The sequence below is a fragment of the Triticum urartu genome, chromosome 1A, assembly GCF_056163025.1.
Source record: "Triticum urartu cultivar PI428250 chromosome 1A, HENAU_Tu73, whole genome shotgun sequence".
NCBI lineage: Eukaryota > Viridiplantae > Streptophyta > Magnoliopsida > Poales > Poaceae > Triticum > Triticum urartu.
Window position 1 is genome coordinate 112,193,137 of NC_141873.1, and position 6,283 is coordinate 112,199,419.

The 6,283-nt window shown below is 49.9% G+C and overlaps 1 long non-coding RNA gene across 1 annotated transcript; it reads right to left on the minus strand.

Annotated features, from left to right (window-relative positions):
- Positions 1-513: 513 nt before the first annotated feature.
- Positions 514-2,056, minus strand: LOC147990288 (uncharacterized). Its single transcript, XR_015604849.1, has 4 exons — positions 1,791-2,056; positions 1,349-1,691; positions 1,022-1,157; positions 514-935 (listed from the first exon to the last, which is right to left on the minus strand). It is a non-coding gene; the product is annotated as an uncharacterized LOC147990288 (long non-coding RNA).
- Between the last annotated feature and the right edge of the window lie 4,227 nt (positions 2,057-6,283).

Below are 6,283 nucleotides of genomic sequence, written 5' to 3' on the forward strand. Positions count from 1 at the left end.
ATGGTTCAATAATATTTTGATTAATGGATGAGCATAGTGTTATATTTGGATAAGCTTTAGTGTTATATATTTTCGGAGCTAACTTGTTGCATTCCTGCCTGGATTTACCCCAGAAATTCAAAAAATATGTAATGTTCATCTGTGCTCTAAAGAGAAACAACATTTTCAGAAATATGCAGGTACCTTGTAATTGCTTGGAGATCTCTACATTTTAGAGGAGCAGATGCCATAGATATTTGTGACGCGAAAAAGCACGTAATTATTTATAGAGCTAAATGGATACATAAATATTTGTTGCGCACAGAGAAATACAATCCATAACATTGTTAAATTGTCAAGAAATATAAATTAGGATTGCGTACCCAAACGCTGCCTATAAGTTACAATTGGCCAGTCACTTTAGAGTTCATCCGCTGGTGGGAATCGGGCAGAAACAATAGTACTATGGAAATTATTTTGGCTCTACTGGTGGGAATCTTAACAACCACTATTTGGCCGCTATACAACCATTAGGATTCAAATGGAGCAGAAAAAATAAATAATGTAACAACTATGCAGCAAACAAATCAATTACCGCAGTCACTTGTTATTCATAAGAAAATATAAACCATCTACTTGGTTATAGCAATACGTGAAGTCGTGAATTCAGTCTGAAGCCCACTTGAACGATTTAAGCGACAAATAATCACCAATCTCATCAGGCATTTGCCTGAAAATTTCATTCGACTGCAAACCATTACATATGACAAAAAATGAGTGAAACGGGGTACTGAAACTCATTACACACCCGAAAGCTTGTAAATTTCGGAAACAATGTGACACATAACATCATACATTGACATGCTATTTGAATCCCCCTCAATTGATATAATGCTCTTCGAATACCCCTTGAAGGTCGGGAGATTTCGCCACCAAGATTGAACCCTGGGAGGCTTCTGTCATTGCACACATGAATACTTGTTAGTAACCGCATACTGCAGCCAGCAACAGAGCATAAGATTTTCTACAAAGAGCTTCTTACAGAGCCACAATGGCGAAGGAAACATTGTTTAGAGCACACCACGCTAGGAGCAGTAGCTCAGCCCCATTGCTGGACTTGTCATGCTACATGTTGACAACACTATGGAAGGATTTCTTGATCTCCAGCAGAGTCCGCTCTGGAAACATGAAGAATTACACTTGAATAGTAGAATCAGTAGCAAAAAAATTACCAAAGAATATGTCACAGTGATGAATTGACTTAACCAAGGCACTTTTGTGGCCAGTCATTGGTCATCTCCTTCACGAGCACTTGACCATGGGAAGCGAAGCAACTACAGGATCACATGCTCTTGGATCATGAACCCACCAGTTATTCCGGCAACCATGGTAGGGGCAGCTTGGCGAAGCAGGTACCTTGGGCCTGCAACCGTGGCACCGTGATTCGCCGGAGTCAAATCCCCTCGTCATACTACTGCCGCCGTGGCACAATCCAATCCATGCCGCGTCCGTGTCCAGTTCCCTAGAGTGTCCACTGCGTCTTCATGGTATCTCCATGCCTCCACGAACGGCTTTCCGGTCCAGACCACTGGTCACTGGCGGCACGTCTCCTACAATGACCACGGGGACGGAATCTGGCAACCATGTTGTGCTGCTGCTTCAAGGTTGACGATGGCTAGGAGGCAAGCATAGGCGGAAACGTGGCGAACAGCCTAATGGATATGAAGGCGTCGCGCATGAAAGGCAAAGTTCTCCGTGGAGGCGATGCCGGAAAGGAGATGCCAGGATTGCAGCTAGGGTTGGGGGTTTACCGGATGGACTGCTGCATGGCTCGCTACCCCGCGCCATTGCCGCGATCCCCTGCGAGAGCGCACTACCGGGCCGTCCCCAAGGGCGCCCACCTCGAAGGAAGGTCGTGGCCGCCGTCGACCTCAGGAGGCTTCTTCTAGGTCTCGGTGGTGCCCCCACAACCTCGATCGCCAAGGTGTCCGCCATGCACGAGGCCTTTGGAGGGGCGGGGTGAGCCCTCCACGCGGGGGTGCGAGCGATGAAGGATGCCAGGTAGTTCGGATTGGGAGAGAGATGGAGATTGGGTCGGGGAGAAGGTGGAGGACGTGGGTTCTTCCCTGTTTTTGCGTCGGTTTGGTGCGCGAGGTTTTTGGCAGATTTTTTCTTCCTGTTATCGTACGAGGGAGGGGAGGGGAGGAGGTGGTCGAAACATCACGACATTCGATTCCGCTTTAATAGTAAAGATGATCAACAATTGTTCTATACACGTTCAACATTGTTTGAATGCTTGTTCAATATTTTTCTAATACATATTTAACATTTTCATATACTTGTTCAATATTTTTCAAATACACGTTCAATGTTTTTCAAACATTTTTTATAGTATTTCTTTTGTAATATATATCTATTTAGAATATTTTAAAGTATAAAAAGGTATAAAATGAAGCACATAAAAAAGAGGTTGTAGTCTCCCGCGCGTGTGGGCGGTCCATCTCACTCGCCCTTCAGCGAGTTGGAAGCTGGACTCGCTGAAGGCGAGATATAGGCGCGTGGTGGCGTGGCAATCTGTGCGACCGTAAGGCCTATATAGTGCCATGTATTGGGGTTCTAAAATAAATGTTAGTGTTGGGGATATAGTTATTAGTATGACCCGCCCAGGAGGGGCCGGGTTATACTTATGATGATTCATGAAGCCCGCCACGATTCCTGGGGATGGCGGGTTAGCTAAAGGCCCAAGGCCCAAAGGGTGATTTATGGCCGGTAGAGATAAACCGCCATATGTATGTAACTTGTGTAATAAGGCAAGAATAGCTAGTCACCGAGCTGGACACTGTTTATAAGCCGTCCGGGACTCTGTAGGCCGCAGGGCGTCAACTCGTGTATATAAGGGGACGAACGGCGGCGGCTTAGGGCAAGAAACAACAGATCGAGAGCCAAGCTAGCGTATTTCGCTCCTTGGTCATCGAAACCTAGCAATACCACATCAACTGGACTAGGCTTTACCTTCACCGCAAGGGGCCGAACCAGTATAAACCTCTCATGTCCTTTGTCCCGATTAACCCCTTTAAGCTTCCTAGTTGCGATGGCTCCACGACTAAGTCCTTTCACTAGGACATCTGCCGTGACAATTCCACGACAGTTGGCGCCCACCGTGGGGCCAGCGCACGGTGGATTTGAGTTCTTGAAGGGCAGCTTTGAAGGACTCAAGGGATACGTTGTGGGCCGGATGACCAAGAGTCGTCGTGGCAAGATCTACATCGACGACGAAGGCTGGGGCCCCGATGCCGGCTCAGTTGAGTACGGGTACTGGGTCCCCTTCGGCGGAATCCACGTCTTCATCGGCCGGATCGGCGAGCCGGGCCCTGAGCCCCACATCTTCACCGACCTCATCGAGACGGCTCAGTGTACGAGACCCGCCCGGGCTTAGCCCGCCGTGAAGCGTGCCTTCATGGGTTGCATCCATGGAGGGAAGTTCTCTGAAGGATCCGTGGATGGCGGTGAGACAGCCATCTATTCTGATGGTGAGTCGTCCACAGGCGAGACGGATTCATTGTATCAACTACAAGATGGCAGGTTCGGGGGCTGTTCCGATGGCAGCAGTATTCCGGACCCCTTTGAGCCGCCGAACAGAGCGGGAGTCTTCGTGACTGGTACACAACCCGCTCAAAACTCTACGGCTGCGGCAGCAATAACCTCCGGGACGGCCGCGACCGGGTCAGGAGACCCCGCGCGCCCGCCGGCTTAGGTGCTGATGGATCTTGTGGATAAGATGACGGCCCTGTTGACCGCCGTGGTTGAGCCGGGAGATAAGGCTCAGCACGATGCGGAGGTGGCACGGCTACATGAGGAGGTAGCACAAGCCAAGGAAAACTTGGCGGCGGAGGACGTCAGGATGGCTGCAGAGCGGGCGGCTTTGGACGCACGGGCTTAGCAGCTTCAATCAGAGGCTTTTCAGCTCTCGATGAATCTAAACGCATCAAACGAGGTCATGAGGAGGAGGCACCAGAAGACTCAATCACGTCTGCCCCTGGCTTACGATCCTAGGAACCTCTTCCACACACCCGGAGCCGGTCCCAGTAACCCGCCGGAGGCGAACCGGATTACAACACCCGGGGCTCGGGCGCCGGGTCAGCCGCGGGCTATGGAACCCCCTCGTTTGAATACTGCTCCACCTCGTTATACACCAACACCACCGGGTCATTTACCTAGCCCTCTGGAGAATCTGATCGTTGCATCATCACGTTTGGCGGCTCTCCCCATGGAAGGTGACTCTCCGACGATGATCGAAACGCGATGGGTAAGAGAACTTCTTCAGACGGCTCTGGCACAAAAGGAGTCATACTCTTATAGTCGAGACAGAATTCATTCAACCCCTCGCCCAAGCCGGAGCCCAAGTTATAGCAGGCATATGGCTTCAGCGGCCATGTCCAGCAATGCTCAGCGCCGTGACCAGCCACGCAGGTATGACCCGACGCATGATGCAGCCCTTAAATTGGTTGAACAGGATAGGATCCGCCAAGAGGCCGAGCGGGTGGTTCAACAGGCAGCTGGGCAGGCGGCTCACCAAGCTTTTATGGCTTATCCAACAACCTCTGTCGAGGCAGTCGTGGCCACAAGGACAGGAGGTGTCCCTTGTTTAGTGCCGGCTCTACGTAATGAGCGTTTACCAAAGGATTTCAAGGGGCCCTGGAAGGTGCCTAATTACACAGCTGACTTACAACCCGAGGCATGGATCGAAAGTTATGAGATGGCCATGGAATTGCTGGAGGTCAGTGATGCAGCGATGGCTAAATACTTCGCCATGATGTTGGATGGTACAGCTTGCACTTGGTTGAAGGGGTTGCCACCCAATTCCATCGGCTCATGGGCCGAGTTAAAGGCCCGGTTTATTCAGAACTTCAAGGATACATGCAAGCAACCCATGTCGATTGTGGACTGACTAATTGCAAGCAAGAGGAAGGTGAATCCACAACCCATTGGGTGCACCGGGTGAAGGAAATAATACATTCATCTGATAAGATGGATGTCGGCTCCGCGGTCTTAATGTTGGAGAAAAATTGCCGTTTTGAACCTCTGAAACAGAAGCTGGGGCGGCTCAAACGTGATTGCAATGACATGGGCCAGCTGATGTCGGCTCTGGTCAAATACGCCGATTCTGATAGTACCAAAGATCCCACGTCTGACGAAGAGAAGGCAGGGAAGGGAAAGAAGAACTACAATGGAAAAGGTCACCAACATAACCCGACAAATCAAGGAGGTAATAAACGTAAGGCTGACGGTAGTCTGGAGTTTCTGGCTAACGCCAACGCACAGGGCAACAATCAACGGCGTAAGGGAAGGCCACCTCCTCGGTCAAGCGAGTCGGGTCCCACCCTCGAGCAGTTGCTCAATGAACCCTGTCCAAGACACGACACCTGGGAGAAGCCAGCCACCCATCTATGGAAATACTATACGATCATGAAGGCTTTCAAGAATTCCAACATGTTTGACGGTAATCATGGACCTGGCAGCGGCTCAGGCGACGGCGGCTTTCATGGCCCGGGCGGCAATTCAGGCGGTGGCGGTTTCCAGGGCCCTCAAGGTAACCAAGGTGGTTATAATCAATAGTCTGGCCAAGGAGGTCAGTAGCAGCACCAATCTGGGTATCAGAGTAACCCAAAGCAGCTAAGTAATGGGCAGTATCATGTGTTCAGCACCAGCTTATGCAAAAGGGACCAGAAACTTCATAAGAGAGCAGCTAACGCGGTTGAGCCGGCAGTTCCCCGTTATTTGAGATGGTCTGAGCAACCCATTCTGTGGAGTAGAGAGGATCACCCGTCCCGGGTTGACAATCCGGGTCATCTAGCGTTGGTGGTGGCGCCTCAGGTTGGTGGATATAAATTTACTAAAGCACTCATGGACGGAGGCAGTAGCATCAATATCCTCTATTATGAGACATTCCTTCGCATGGGGTTGACTGACAATAAGTCTTAAGACGTCCAACACTATTTTCCATGGAGTGGTTCCTGGTAAGTCGGCATATCTAGTGGGTAAGATTGAGCTGGAGGTAGCATTTGGAGATGAACATGATTCCAGGGCTGAGAAATTAACCTTTGAGGTGGTTAAAATCAAAAGCCCATATCACACCCTGTTTGGATGACCGGCTTATGCAAAATTCATGGCGCGGCCGTGTTATGTTTATTTGCAGCTCAAGATGCCGGGTTATAAAGGTACTATCACAGTACATGGAAGCCGTAAAATAGCCTTGGAATGTGAGGAAGGTGATGCTAATTACGCAGAGTCTGTTTGCACGATA